The sequence below is a fragment of the Prionailurus bengalensis genome, chromosome F2, assembly GCF_016509475.1.
Source record: "Prionailurus bengalensis isolate Pbe53 chromosome F2, Fcat_Pben_1.1_paternal_pri, whole genome shotgun sequence".
Taxonomy (NCBI): Eukaryota; Metazoa; Chordata; class Mammalia; order Carnivora; family Felidae; genus Prionailurus; species Prionailurus bengalensis.
In genome coordinates, this window is record NC_057353.1 from 53,482,757 (window position 1) to 53,498,848 (window position 16,092).

At 37.8% G+C, this 16,092-nt stretch overlaps 1 long non-coding RNA gene and 2 pseudogenes across 1 annotated transcript in view; all 3 read right to left on the minus strand.

Annotated features, from left to right (window-relative positions):
* Positions 1–5,286: 5,286 nt before the first annotated feature.
* LOC122495992 lies at positions 5,287–8,217 on the minus strand (annotated as a pseudogene).
* Positions 8,218–8,453: 236 nt separating this feature from the next.
* LOC122495718 lies at positions 8,454–8,972 on the minus strand (annotated as a pseudogene).
* Positions 8,973–9,367: 395 nt separating this feature from the next.
* The window catches only part of LOC122495719, a 112,194-nt gene continuing 105,469 nt past the window's right edge, over positions 9,368–16,092 (minus strand). The window contains exon 5 of the long non-coding RNA XR_006300546.1: positions 9,368–9,443. This is a non-coding gene — a long non-coding RNA (uncharacterized LOC122495719). The remainder of the gene's footprint in view (positions 9,444–16,092) is intronic.

The window sequence follows — 16,092 nt, forward strand, 5'->3', positions numbered from 1 at the left end:
TTGAAACAGTATACCTGTACCCCTTGGATAAATGCCTAGTAGTGCAACTGCTGGGTTGTAAGGTAGTTCTATTTTTAATTTTTTGAGGAACCTCCATACTGTTTTCCAGAGTGGTTGCACCAGTTTGCATTCTCACCAAGAGTGCAAAAGAGATCCTCTTTTTCTGTATCCTTGCCAACATCTGTTGTTGCCTGAGTTGTTAATGTTAGCCATTCTGACAGGTGTAAGGTGGTATCTCATTGTGGTTTTGATTTGTCTGTCCCTGATGCTGAGTGATGTTGAGCATTTTTTCATGTGTCAGTTGGCCATCTGGATGTCTTCTTTGGAGAAGTGTTTATTCGTGTCTTTTGCCCATTTCTCCACTGGATTATTTGTTTTTGGGGTGTTAAGTTTGACAAGTTCTTTATAGATTTTGGATACTAACCTTTTATCTGATATGTCGTTTGCAAATATCTTCTCCCATTCTGTTGGTTGCCTTTTAGTTTTGCTAATTGTTTCCTTCACTGTGCAGAAGGTTTTTATTTTGAGGAGGTCACAATAGTTCATTTTTGCTTTTGTTTCCCTTGTCTCCGGAGATGTGTTGAGTAAGAAGTTGTTGTGGCCAAGATCAAAGAGGTTTTTGCTTGCTTTTTCCTTAAGGATTTTGATGGCTTCCTGCCTTACATTTAGGCCCTTTATCCATTTTGAGTTTATTTTTGTGTATGGTGTAAGAAAGTGGTCCAGGTTCATTTTTCTGCATGTCGCTGCCCAGTTTTCCCAGCACTACTTGCTGAAAAGACTGCCATTATTCCATTGGATATTCTTTCCTGCTTTGTGAAAGATTAGTTGGCCATATGTTTGTGGGTCCATTTCTGGGTTCTCTATTCTGTTCCACCGATCTGAGTGTCTGTTCTTATGCTAGTCCCATACTGTCTTGATGATTACAGCTTTGTAATACAGCTTGAAGTCTGGGATTGTGATATCTCCTGATTTTTCAAGATTGCTTTGGCTATTTGGGGTCTTTTCTGGTTCCATACAAATTTTAGGATTGTTTATTCTAGCTCTCTGAAGAATGCTGGTGTTATTTTGATAGGTATTGTATCAAAAATGTAGATTGCTTTGGGTAATATTGACACTTTAACAATATTTTTCTTCCAATCCAGGAACATGGAATATTTTTCCATTTTTTTATGTCTTCTTCAATTTCTTTCATAAGCTTTCTATAGTTTGCAGTGTATAGATTTTTCACCTCTTTGGTTAAATTTATTCCTAGGTATTTTATGGTTTTGGTGCATTTGTAAATGGGATCGATTCCTTGATTTCTCTTTCTGTTGCTTCATCATTGGTATATAGGAATGCAACCGATTTCTGTGCATTGATTTTATATCCTGCAACTTTGCTGAATTCATGAATCAGTTCTAGCAGTTTTTTGGTGGAATCTTTTGGGTTTTCCATATAGAGTGTCATGTCATCTGCAAAGAGTGAAAGTTTGATGACCTCTTGGCCGATTTGGATGCCTTTTATTTCTCTGTGTTGTCTGACTGCTGAGGCTAAGACTTCCAATACTATGTTGAATAACAGTGGCAAGAGTGGACATTCCTGTCTTGTTCCTGACCTTATGGGGAAAGCTCTCAGTTTTCCCTCATTGAGGATGATATTAGCATTGGGTCTTTCATATATGGCTTTTATGATATCGAGGTATGATCCTTCTATCTCTACTTACTTGAGGGTTTTTATCAAGAAAGGGTGCTGTATTTTGTCAAATGGTTCCTCTGCATCTATTGAGAAGATCGTGTGATTCTTGTCCTTTCTTTTATTGATGTGATGAATTACACTGATTGTTTTTCATATATTGGACCAGCCTTGCATCCCAGGTGTAAATCCCACTTGGTCGTGGTGAATAATTTTTTTAATGTATTGTTGAATCCAGTTGGCTAAAATCTTGTTGAGGATTTTGCATCCATGTTCATCAGGGAAATTGGTCTATAGTTCTCCTTTTTAGTGTGGTCTCTGTCTGGTTTTGGAATCAAGGTAATGCTGGCTTCATAGAAAGATTTTGGAAGTTTTCCTTCCATTTCTATTTTTGGAACAGTTTCAAGAGAATAGGTGTTAACTCTTCCTTAAATGTTTGGTAGAATTCCCCTGGAAAGCCATCTGGCCCTGGACTCTTGTTTTTTGGCAGATTTTTGATTACTAATTCAATTTCCTTACTGGTTTTGGGTCTGTTCAAATTTTCTATTTCTTCCTGTTTCAGTTTTGGTAGTTTATATGTTTCTAGGAATTTGTCGATTTCTTCCAGATTGCCCATTTTATTGGCACAAAATTGCTCATACTATTGTCTTATTATTGTTTGTATTTCTGGTGTGTTGGTTGTGATCTCTCCTTTTTCATTCTTGATTTTATTTATTTGGGTCCTTTCCTTTTCTTTTGATCAAACTGGCTAAGTGTTTATCAATTTTGTTAATTATTTGAAAGAACAAGCTTCTGGTTTCACTGATCTGTTCTACTGTTTTGTTTTGTTTTGTTTTGTTTTTGGGGGGGTGTTTTTGTTTTGTTTTTGTCTTTTTTGGTTTCAATATCATTGATTTCTGCTCTAATCTTTATTATTTCCCATCTTCTGGGGGAAGGTTTGGGGTTTTATTTGCTGTTCTTTTCCAAGCTCTTTAAGGTGTAAAGTTAGGTTGTGTATCTGAGATCTTTCTTCCTTCTTTAGGAAGGCCTGGATTGCTATATACTTTCCTCTTATGACCGCCTTTGCTGCATCCCAGAGGTTTTGGGTTGTGGTGTTATCATTTTCATTGGTTTCCATGTACTTTTTAATTTCTTCTTTAACTTCTTAGTCAGCCCATTAATTCTTATGTACAATGTTCTTTAGTCTCCAAGTATTTGTTACCTTTCCAAATTTTTTCCTGTGGTTGATTTCGAGTTTCAAGGTGTTGTGGTCTGAAAATATGCACGGTACGATCTCAATCTTTTTGTACTTGTTGAAGGCTGATTTTTGCCCCAGCATGTGATCTATTCTGGAGAACATTCCATGTGCACTGGAGAAGAATGTATATTCCACTGCTTTAGCATGAAATATTCTGAATATATCTGTTATGTCCTTCTGGTCCAGTGTGTCATTCAAAGTCTTGTTTCCTTATTGATTTTCTGTTTATATGATCTGTCCATTGTTGTAAATGAGGTGTTGAAGTCACTTACTATTATGGTATTATTAGCAATGACTTTGTTTATGTTTGTGATTAATTGATTCATATATTTGGGTGCTATCACATTTGGAGCATAAATGTTTATAATTGTTAGGTCTTCTTGGTGGGTAGACCCCTTAATTATGATATAATGCCCTTTTCATCTCTTGTTACAGTCTTTATTTTAAAGTCTAGATATCTAAGTATGGCTACTCCAGCTTTCTTTTGTCGACCATTAGCATGATGGTCAACATCCCCTTACTTTCAATCTGAAGGTGTTTTTAGGTCTAAGGTGGGTTTTTTGTCAACAGCATATAGATGGATCTTGTTTTCTTATCCATTTTGTTACCCTGTCTTTTGATTGGAGCATTTAGTCCATTGACATTTAGAGTGAGTACTGAAAGATATGAGTTTATTGCCATTATGTTTCTTGTAGAGTTGGAGTTTCCAGTGGTGTTCTCTGGTCCTTTCTAATATTTGTTGCTTGTGGTCTTTTTTTTTTTTTTTCTCATCTTTTCTCCCCTCAGAGAGTCCCCAGCGGGGCCCAGTTTTAATGGGCTTCTCCCACTTCTATTTTTACCTCCAGGGCTCCTATCATGTTCTCACTGTGAAGATGGGAGACAAATCTGCTAGTGCTTCTGGCAGGGGATGGGTTAAAGTAACCATCTTAAAATATGTTTTTAGGAAGGTCTACCCTCAAGGGAAACTATTTTACCAGAGTGTAACCAACTGGGGTTTTAGGAAAGCCTAACTGGCCTGAGGGAAGGGAAATACCCAGCTTAGGGTCATTTAAAGACTGAGACCTACTCACAGGCCTACAGAATACTTTCCCTCACCCTACACCTTGAACCACGTCAGTAGGGCTCCTGTATAGTATCAGGGGATTGAAGCTAAAAGAACTATAAGCCTCAGATGCTATTTACAGAGTCTCTATGAAAACCAAAGACTAAGGGGGAGACAAAAGCAATGACAATAAGGAAAATTATAGCTTCTCACACCACAGTTACAGTAAACAGTAAACACAATCTACTCTTAGCCAGATAAACACAATTTATGGATTGTTTTGTAACAATTTGTATACTTAACATATCAATAGAGACATAGTTACCAATGTGTGTATAGATTGCAATCTAAGATGTAGTTCTTAGTGCAGACTATAATCAAAAAAGTTGAAATCAACTGGCATAGGGAATCTCTTGACTATGCTCTCTACAAAACCAAATACTGGCAGGTATGCCCTCATTACCTATTCAAGTACAACAAAGACTTTCTCCAATTCCATGTGGGAACAGCTCACGGAAGACATGAATGATGTATATTCATGAATGCTGTTTTGTTATTTTCATTAATACAGTGGGGATCTCACAGATGGGTACTTCTCAACCAGAACTTACTTATACTTTTCAAGTCAGCATAAGTCTTTATGTCTTAGCAATGCTTCTGTCTTGGTTGTAATACCCAATGAGCTGGCAAAAGATGCCAAACAAGCTAGAGGCCCTTGTGATACTGACAGACCTGCCTACGTTCATCTTACTTGTGCCGTCATAGTCTTCATTTGCAACATTATTGTCTGTGAAGCATGTAGAGGCTTTCAAGTAAAAATATGGCTTGTAACTTGTATTTCCTATAGTACAGAGCCTCTTAGTAATGCAGTCTCCTTAAGATACTTCTGTACTCCCTTGACTGCTTCCCACAGGCGCATCTTTGTTGTTGCTCTGAGAACTCGCCTAAACGAATCTCGCCCACTGGTAAGATCAAACACTTTAAAAAAAAAATTTTTTTTTAATGTTTATTTATTTTTGAGACAGAGAGAGACAGAGCATGAATGGGGGAGGGTCAGAGAGAGGGAGACGCAGAATCTGAAACAGGCTCCAGGCTCTGAGGTGTAAGCACAGAGCCTGACACGGGGCTTGAACTCACGGACCGCGAGATCATGACCTGAGCCAAAGTCGGCCGCTCAAGCTCAACCGACTGAGCCACCCAGGCGCCCAAGATCAAACACTTTTTAAGTCTAACTCCCCTATGAAATTGTAAAGAGCCCCCTGCAGACCTCCTTTTTTTTTTTTTTTTTTTTTTTTTTTAAGAGTTCAGCTTTATACTGAACAGGTTCAGAAGAGGTTTAGTCAGAAAGACCAAAACCTGTGTCACCATCAGATTCCCCGGATTCTTCATTCTTTGCTTCTACCTCCTTCTTCACAGCAGGGACAACAGTGGTAGAGGGGGCAGGACCTGGGACAGCTGGTCCAGCACCAGCTGCTGTGCTGCAGTGGGTCCGCCAGGACTTTCCTTGCAGAGGAGGCTCCCAATGTTATCATTCACCAGGGCCTTAGCAAACACGGCCCTCCAGAAAGATTACACATTTATACCAGCTGATTTCACGAGAGCATTGATCTTTTCCTCCGTGCCAGTCACCTCGTCATGCTGCAGACAAGGGCCAAGGGCCGAGTACATGCAGGCGAGTTCCAGACAGAGGCTTTGTGTGGGCAAGTGCTGAGCCCGTGCACTGTGAAGGGATGAAGTGAGGGCCTTGACCGAATGAGGACTAAGCTTCCTTATTTAACCCAGCCTCTGTGTGTCCAAAGAATTGATTTCCTGAATCAATGTTTTTAGTACAAAAATCACGTTATCATGAGTTTATGACTTATTTCACACGTATGAAGATTTTTAAATTTTTTTTTAAATGTTTATTTTCTTGAGACAGAGAGAGACAGTGTGAATGGGGGAGGGGCAGAAAGAGAGGGAGACACAGAATCCAAAGCAGGCTCCAGGCTCTGAGCTGTCAGCACAGAGCCTGACCTGAGGCTTGAACTCATAAACCGTGGGATTGTGACCTGAGCTGAATTTGGACACTTAACCAACTAAACCACTCAAGTGCCCCTTGATTTCCCCTTCATTTCTGAAGCATATTTTCAAGGGTATGGGATTCTTGGTCAATAGTTCTTTTTTCTCAAAACTCCTGGTCTCCATGAAACATATATTCTCATTCCAGAGGTCAGACTGAAAGAGTAAGCCTGTACCTGGGACATGCTACTCTCATTTTGGAAGGAAAAAATCAGGAGACTGGGTACCAAGCCATACAAAATATGCAAGCACATTTAAAACTTCTACTGAGATATCTTTTAGCCAAAGAAAGTAATATGATCTAGGCTAAAGTCAGTGGGCAGGAAAGTAGACTGTGTTCACAAAGCATGGCAAGGGTATGGAGGAATGAATATCTGTGAAATAATGCAATCTGATACAGCCTGCCATTGTTCACAAATGTTCACTCCCTTCCTGGAAACAAAGATAGTCACCCCATTCTAACACTACTCTAAGGTCTTATCCAATCAAAACATCCAGTTTGAAACCCGAGCTCTTAAAATGTATATCATGCTCAAATATAGCTTCTCTTGAGTCAAAGTCCTATAAACTAAAAGGTCTGTTATTTGCACCCTACACATCCATCATAAAATGTGGAACCCATATAAATACTCTTATTTATAAGGGGAAAAGGGTAGAACCAGCAATCACTGATTCATAGCAATTCTGAAATTCCAATGAGGAACTATCATAAGGTCCACTAAGCTGAGTTAGTGTAGAAAACTTAATCAATTTTGTTTCCTGGAGGTAGGTTCATAGTCTATTGTCCTTTGTGACTCTTGACTTCATGTTCTAGGAGGTCCTTCCTTTTCCAGTATCCTCATCAGGAAAAACTGCCCCCTTGACTAGTGAATAGCTTCCTCAACCTGTCAATAGAAAGCTGAGGGCTTGAGAATAGTTCTATTGTTCAAACAATCACAACTCCTTTTAATTCAGGCTGGTGGCAGTTTGGGCACTACAACTCTTTAAAAAATAGTTTGTTTCTTTTTTTTTTACTTTTTCTTTCTTTATGTTTTTGAGAGAGAGAGAGAGAGAGAGAGCAGGAGAGGGGCAAAGGGAGAGGGAGAATGTCAGCAGGCTCTATGGCCAGCACAGAGCCCCACGTGAGCTTGATTTCATGACTGTAAGATCACCTGAGCTGAAATCAAGAGCTTAATTTGACTGAGCCGCCCAGGCACCCCTGTTGGTTTCTTTATATCTTTGTTTACTATTAATGCCTCTTGCCAATAGCAAGATCCAAAATTAGAAAATATTCCTTTAGGCTTAATTACAGATAATTTGAACTCTTTAGACTTCCATTGGGCCAAATCTATGGTCTCTTTATCCTGAGCCATTTTGTGTAAGTGAAATGACTTACTGGGGATCACTTTAAAAGAATCAGAGGTCTTAACAAATAGTACGGTGACAACAGTCTTGATTTGGTCTTTGCACTCAAGTTTGACTAGGAGTAGTAGTAGTAGTAGTAGTTTTAATTGGGTGTACTTTTACTTAATAGAATAAAAATAGTGGCTCTTCATATTATGAAGGATGACAAAAAAAATTTATAGGCACGTTGTAATATTAATTTTGCATGACTGCTCATATCTTCTAATCTTTATAATGTACTTCTAAAAGAGAATAGATAATACAAATTGCTTTTCTTCCATTTATCCACTTTAAAGTTTCTTTGAAATCATCCTTAAAATTGCCTACGTATTACTATTGTATTTTCATATCAAAAATTTGCTCAAGTTGCTAAATTTCTAATATGCTTTCAATTCACTAAAAATAATTCAAATTATTCCATGTAAGAACATGCACACACAACTAAAAAACAACTTTTCAGGTCCTTGACTTGGTCTTTGCACTGAGGTTTTGTCTTAATTTGCAAATAGTTTACTGGCTGGAGAAGAGAAACAGTTGCACCTTTCAACTCTGTCTCTGGATTTCTGGGTGCTCCTTTTCTCTTCCATTCTTACTTGGAAAAAGGTCAATTATTTTCTCAGCTCATCTCTTGCTTATAATGACTGATAAGCAATTTTGCGCCAACAAAATTTTGTCTTGAAAAGTCTTTGCCAAAGTCACAAATTTATAGGTATATTTTCTACCTTTCAAGTTATCTAAGGTGATGGTTTTACGAAAATTTTCACCTGTGCCTAGTATAGGTTATTTTTCCAGCCTCCTTTAACATTAGGGCTCCCATAGCAGGCATGGTACAAATACTACATATTTTATTTTATTGTTGTTACCATAGTGCCCTTGCTTCTAGGTATCAATTTCTTTGCTAATCAACTTTTATTGTAGTGACAAGCAATCTCTAAATCTCAGCAATTTATAACTGTCATTTGTCACACACATTACTGAGCTCTACTGGACTCTTTTGGGCTCAGCTTGTTTTATGCATCTTCTCTCTTTGTTGTTTTATTGTTGTTGTTGTTGTTTAATGATGAAACAATTTATATTCAAATGTAGCCAACTGGACTCAGTTTAGATGATCCCAATTTTGTTGGCAACATCCAAAGCATCATAGTCAGGAACCAGTCAAACATATGCTTTCTTTTCTACATCTGACCTGATCAGAGTGTTGACCTTGGCCACATCAATGTCATAGATCTTCACAGCCTATTTGATCTGGTGTTTGTTGGCCTTGACATCCACAATGAACACAAGAGTGTTGCTGTCTTCCATTTTTTCCATGGCTGACTCAGTAGTGGGGGGAAACTTGATGATGGCATAGTGGTCAAACTTGTTTCTACTGGGGGCACTCTTTTGAGGATATTTGGGTCGCCTTCGGAGATGCAGTGTCTTGGACTGTCAGAATGTAGATGATGTGCAGATTATCTTTTTTTTTTTTTAATGACTGTGGATGCCTCTCAGCACTGCTTTCTTGGCCTTCAAAGCCTTTGCTTTGGCTTTGGCTTTGGGAGGGGCAGGGGCTTCCTTCTTTACCTTCTGCACCATCTTCATGAAAGGCACATCTTCTCTCTTTGAATAAACTCTGAGATATTAAAAAGAAAGCCACAGATCCAAAATGGTATCATTTAGGCTGAGTCTCCAAACAGGGGTTTAATCCTTAATCTAATTGCAGTTTCAATCTCCCCTGGAGATGTAGTTTTAACCTGTCAGTTTGGAATTTTCTGATCAGCCCCAATGAAGTAAATGGCCACATGGTTCCTCTCCATCCTCCAAAGGAAAATGAGATAATCTGCACAATAAGACCTTCTGCTCCTGACCTTGCCTGAAACACTCCTTTTCTTTTGCTAATAATTTCATTTCCTTATTCTCTTTCCTATAAACACCTTCCATTTTGTACAACTCCCCTCTACATTCTACATGGGATGCTGTCTGATTCATGAATTCCTTAACAAAGCCAATGAGATCTTCATATTTACCTGGTTGAATTTTGGAGTAGACACTATTTGAAAGATGGTTTTCTGACTGTGGAAGGCAGAAAGAAGAGGAGGAGTGTCAAACCATGCTAGTGCTTCTAAAGCTTCTGCCAAGATATGCTGTATGTCATATATGCTCACATCCCATTTGTTAAAGCAAACCACACAGCCATCAAAGTTAACCAAAGTTAATTGGTGAAGGGAGCAAATGCTTACCATAGCACAGAAAGAAACGCATAACTATGATAAAAAAAAATGAAATGTGCTACAACAAATATTTACTGAAAAGCAGCAGTATTCCTTCCAGCTGCCAAAGGCATTCTTATAAACAAAACAGTGTCTCTGATTTCAGAAAACGCAGTCTATTGGGGAATTCCACTAAGTAAAGAAGCAGTTGAAATGTAACGTGAGGAGGGTACACATCTGCATGCCATTTAACTCAGAATTGAGATATTAGGGAAGGCTTAACTGAACTGGTACCTGGATGGTGAACAGGGAGGGGTTAGACTCATGAAAAGAGTTGAGGAACAGTGGACTGGGTTCCCAGCAGCTCAGTATAAGCAACGTCTGAGGGCAAGATGGAGCCTGGGGAGCCAAAAATAATTCCATATGGTGTCAGGGCAGAGGCCAACGCTGTCAGATGCACAAAATAATATTTGAATATTTTGTATTCAAAAGAGAAGTATAAGCTTTAAAACTGTGGAGTCACTAGTCCCATAAACAATTGCACCATGGTATACTATTATACACTGAAACTGAAAAGCAGAAATAAACAAACCCATGCCTTTCATAGGTGGAATAGACCAGATAGCATGGCCATTAACACTTATACAAAGTCAGAGTGAAGGCAGAAGTGGTTGTATTAAACTGCCTTGTGGCCTGGCACTTTTCTCCAGCAGGCTTTATGGGAGAAATCCTCAGTGGTGATGTTGAGTGAATGCTGTTAATATGGTAATTACTTTGCTACTGGCAAGAGAAAGATTGCCTTGAGGTTTGGTAGTTATATATCTGATTAGAAAATATAGTTGTTTCTGTCAATTAACTACATTAGCCAGATTTTGGGGGGAAAACCCAAATCAAAATGCAATTTAACTCTATCACTCTTCAAGAGTGTGGGTTTGAGTTTGGTCTAACCAGTGTGAAGGAATCTGGAGAACATCCCTATTTTGTCTCTTAGCACAGTGGGCTGCCTGTGGAAGAGTCAAACATACTTACAACATGGATAGGCCCCATCATCCTTCTGAAATGGACAGCTGGGGAATGTTAACATGTTGATAACAAGCAAAAACAAACAAACAAACAAACAACCTAAACAAAAAACACCTCTGGCTCAGTTTGTACTCAATATGCATGTATTTTAAAAGGGAAATTTTTGGGGCGCCTGGGTGGCGCAGTCGGTTAAGCGTCCGACTTCAGCCAGGTCACGATCTCGCGGTCCGTGAGTTCGAGCCCCGCATCGGGCTCTGGGCTGATGGCTCAGAGCCTGGAGCCTGTTTCTGATTCTGTGTCTCCCTCTCTCTCTGCCCCTCCCCCGTCCATGCTCTGTCTCTCTCTGTCCCAAAAAATAAATAAACGTTGAAAAAAAAATTTTTTTAAGGGAAATTTTTATTTATTTATTTTTTAAATTTATATCCAAGTTAGTTAGCATATAGTGCAACAATGATTTCAGGAGTAGATTCCTCAATGCCCCTTACTCATTTATCCCATCCCCCCTCCCACAACCCCTCCAGTAATCCTCTGCTTGTTCTCCATATTTAAGAGTCTCTTATGTTTTGTCCCTTCCCTGTTTTTATATTATTTTTCTTCCCTTCCCTTATGTTCATCTGTTTTGTATCTTAAGGTCCTCATATGAGTGAAGTCATATGATATTTGTCTTTCTCTGACACTGATTTTGCTTAGCATAATATCCTCTAGTTCCATCCACGTAGTTGCAAATGGCAAGATTTCATTCTTTTTGATTGCCAAGTAATACTCCATTGTATATGTATACCAACCACATCTTCTTTTTCCATTCATTCATTGATGGACCTTTGGACTCTTCCCATACTTTGGCTATTGTTGATAGTGCTGCTATAAACATGGGGGTGCATGTATCCCTTCAAAACAGCATACCTGTATCTAAAAGGGGAATTTTTTAAGTGTAAGCCATAAAGTGCTTTCAAAATAGGATCTGGTAATGCCTCCAGTTTTGCTCTTCTTTTTTCAAGATTGCTTTAACTATTTGGGGTCTCTTGGTGTTCCATACAAATTTTATGACTGTTTGTTCTAGTCTGTGAAAAACACTATTGGTATTTTGATAGGAATTGCATTAAATGTATACATTGCTTTGGGTAGTATGGACATTTTAACAGTATTGGTTCTTTCGATCATGAACATTGAATATCTTTCCTTTTTTTGTGTGTCATCTTCAAATTCTTTCATCAGTGTTTCGTGACTTTCAGAGTATAGGTCTTTCACCTCCTTGGTTAAATTTATTCCTAGGTATTTTATTCTTTTTGGTGTAAATGGGAATGTTTTCTTAATTTTTCCTTCTGCTATTTCATTATTAGTGTATAGAAATGCAACAGATTTCTGTGTTTTGATTTTGTATCCTGTAAATCTGCTCAATTCACTTAATAGTTCTGATATTTTGTTGGAGCCTGTAGGGTTTCTATATATAGTATCATGTCATCTGCAAAGAGTGAAAGTTTTACTTTTTCCTTAACAGTTTGGATGCCTTTTATTTCTTTTTCTTTTCCAACTGCTGTGCTTAAAACTTCCAGTACTATGTTGAATATAAGTGATAACAGTGGACATCCTTTTCTTGTTCCTGATCTTAGAGGAAAAGCTCTCAGTTTTTCACCATTGGTTTGATGTTAGCCGTGGGTTTTCATTTATGGCCCTTATTATGTTGAAGTATGTTCTCTATAAACCTACTTTGTTGAAAGTGTTTATTATGAATGGATGTTGTACTTTGTCAGATGCTTTTTCTCTGTCTATTGCAACGATCATATGGTATTTATCCTTTCTCTTGTTAGTATGATGTATCATATTAATTATTTTGTGAATATTGAACCACTCTTTCATCCCTGGAATAAATCCCACTTGATCACGGTGAAATATTTTTTAATGCATTGTTGGATACCGTTTGCTAATATTTTGTTGAGGATTTTTGCATCTATGTTTGTTAGAGATATACTACAAAGCTGTAGTAATCAAAACATTATAGTACTGGCACAGAAATAGACACATATTGTCTATGGAACAGAATAGAGAGCCCAGAAATAAACCCACACTTTTATGCTAAATTAATCTTTGACAAAGGAGGCAGATATATGCAGTCTCTTCTACAAATGGTGTAGGGAAAACTGGACGGCTACATGTAAAAGAATGAAACTAAACCACTTTCTTACACCATCCACAAAAATAAACTCAAAATGGATTAAAGACATTAATGTGAGACTTGAAACCATAAAATTCCTGGAAGAAAACATAGGCAGCAATCATTTTGACATGAACTACAGAAACATTTTTATAGCTATGTCTCCTTTGCCAAAGGAAACAAAAGCAAAATTGAACTATTAGGATTACACCAAAATAAAAAGCTTTTGCACAACAAAGGAAACTATTAATAAGACAAATAGACAACCTACTGAATGGGAGAGAAGATATTACAAATGACATATCTAGTAAAGGGTTAGTAGCCAAAATATATAAACAACATCTACAACTCTATACCAAAAAGGCAAACAATCCAATTAAAAAATACTCAGAGGATCTGAACAGACATTTTCCCAAAGAAGACATACAGACTGTCAAAAGACACAGGAAAAGATGCTCAACATCATCAGGGAAATGCAAATAAAAACCACAATGAGATATCACCTCACACCTGTTAGAATGACTAAAATCAAAAACAAAAGAAATAACAAGTGTTGGCAAGGATATGGGAGAAAAAGGAATTTCGTGAACTGTTGGTGGGAATGCAAACTGAGGTAGCCACTGTGGAAAACAGTATGGAGGTTCCTCAAAAAATTAAAAATGGAACTACCATATGACCCAATAATTCCACTCCTGGGAATTTACCCAAAGAATACACAAAACACTAATTCAAAAATATACACACACCCCTATGTTTATTGCAGCATTGCCAAAATTGGATTGCCAAAATATGGAAGCAATCTAAGTGTTCATTGATAAATGAATGAATAAAAAGGATGTGGTATATATACATGCAATGGAATATTATTAAGCCATAAAAGAATGAAATCTTGTCATTTGAAACCACATGGATAGGTCTAGAGGATATAACGCTAAGAGACAGGCGAATACCATATAATCTCATTCATAAGTGGAATTTAAGAAAAAATAAAACAAAGGAACAAAGAAAAAAAGAGAAACAAAACAAAACAAACAAACAAACAAAAACCAAACTGAAATATAGAGAACAAACTGGTGGGTGAGTGAATGGGTGAAATACGTGAAGGGAATTGAGAGGACACTTATAGGGGTGAGTACTGAGCAATGTATAGAATTGAATCAGCATATTGGATACCGATACTTGAAACTAATATGACACTGTACTTAATTATACTTGAATTAAAAAAAATAGGATATGGCTTTGCAAAGTGACCTAGAACTTTGAAACATTCACCTTTGTTTAAGACACTCTCATTTCCCTTAAGCACTCATGTTATCTACCTCTGTAAGGACTAGTCATAAGAAAAAAGTTACAGTTAGTTAAAACAAAAATCCAGAAAGAATCGTTGGAAGAGATCAGATATTGATGCAATATTAATTCACTGTATGTGATCTTTTTATCATAAAGAACACTGGACACATGATCATACATTTGCACCTCAACTCTACCACCGTTCATCATGTTGCTATCTTAGGCAAAAGTACTGAAAACACAAAGTATGCCTTTTTTTCCTACATTCATCCAGGATTTTATTGCTTTTGCTATAAAAGTACCTCTTTTTCTCCATCCTAGTATTAATAGCTACCATTTATTCATTGCTTAACCAGGCTCTGGATGTGCCAGTCAATATGTGTACATTATATAACAATAGTAGATCAACACATTTCTCTCATGTATCGGGGAGACAACTGAGACACCTTGAAAATTAAATAATTTTCTCAAGCTCATAAAGCTAGTAAAGTGGTAGAGACAAGATTCAAACCAGATCTTTTTGACTGTAAGAAAATTCAGAGTGCTGACCATTTCACAACACTGCCACCTGCACTGGATTTGTCTCTTGTACACCGTAAGACCTGACTAGACAGAAGCAAAGTGTTTAAACTATACTAAGGCATAAATGACTATAACCCCTCCCCTCAACCCCAACACCCTTATCTTTTCATTTTGGAAAATGAACTTGTTGGGGCGCCTGGGTGGCTCAGTCAGTTAAGCATCCGACTTCAGCTCAGGTCATGATCTCACAGTTCATGAGTTCAAATCCCATATTGGGCTCTGTGCTGACAGTTCAGAGTCTGGAGCCTGCTTCAGATTCTCTGTCTCCCTTTCTCTCTGCCCCTCTCCCACTCTGTCTCTGTCTCAAAAAAAATTTTTTTTTTTTTAAATTTTTTTTTCAACATTTTATTTTATTTTTGGGACAGAGAGAGACAGAGCATGAACCGGGGAGGGGCAGAGAGAGAGGGAGACACAGAATCGGAAACAGGCTCCAGGCTCTGAGCCATCAGCCCAGAGCCTGACGCGGGGCTCGAACTCACGGACTGCGAGATCGTGACCTGGCTGAAGTCGGACGCTCAACCGACTGCGCCATCCAGGCGCCCCTCAAAAAAAATTTTTTTAAAAATTTTTTTAAAAAGAAAAATGAACTTGCTTATTCAAATGAATCTCTAATTAGATTGATTTCATGCAAGGTGACAAAAGGGAATGAAATATTTTAGACATAATGAGGAAGTATTTGGAAAAGGAACAAGGAGCAGGAGTCATTCAGCTGCTGACTGAGTCATTCCATAGAGTTGGTGGTGTAATCTCTGGCTGAAGCTTCCTAATATCACACACCCACACAGGTCAACCTTGAATGTTTAGCAAAATTTAAAGCTTTATTTTTTTTTAATGTTTATTTATTTTTGAGAGAGAGAGACAGAGTGTGAGTTGGGGAGGAGCAGAGAGAGAGGGAGACACAGAATCCAAAGCAGGCTCCAGGCTCTGAGCTGTCAGCACAGAGCCTGATGCAGGGCTTGAACTCACAGACCGTGAGATCATGACCTGAACTGAAGTCAGACGCTTACCGACTGAGCCACCCAGGTGCCCCAAAATTTAAAGCTTTAATGAGAAAGAAAACATTGAAGAAAATCAGTGAGGTGTATTAATAGCATACATGAATGTTAAAGTCTCTGATACCAATGCAAGCTTTCTACTTAGCTTCATTCCTAATTTATTTACTAAGTAATTGCAATGTATCCTTTAGTTTTTAGCTACATCTTATATGAACTATTTTTCTATATACTTACCCACCACCATTTATCTACAGAGTTGATCTCTCTTTCCTATTCCCAAAGCCTTTACTATCTTTCTTTATATGATGGCTTTTACACATCACATTTTATTTTTTTTACATGTTAAGATTTTTCACTGTAACAATCTCCTAGGGTTACAAATGACTTATAGATTTTTAATGAGAACATTTAACAGTGTTTGGCACTGACTAACTGCTGAATAAGTAAACTCATAATTTCTATATCTGTAT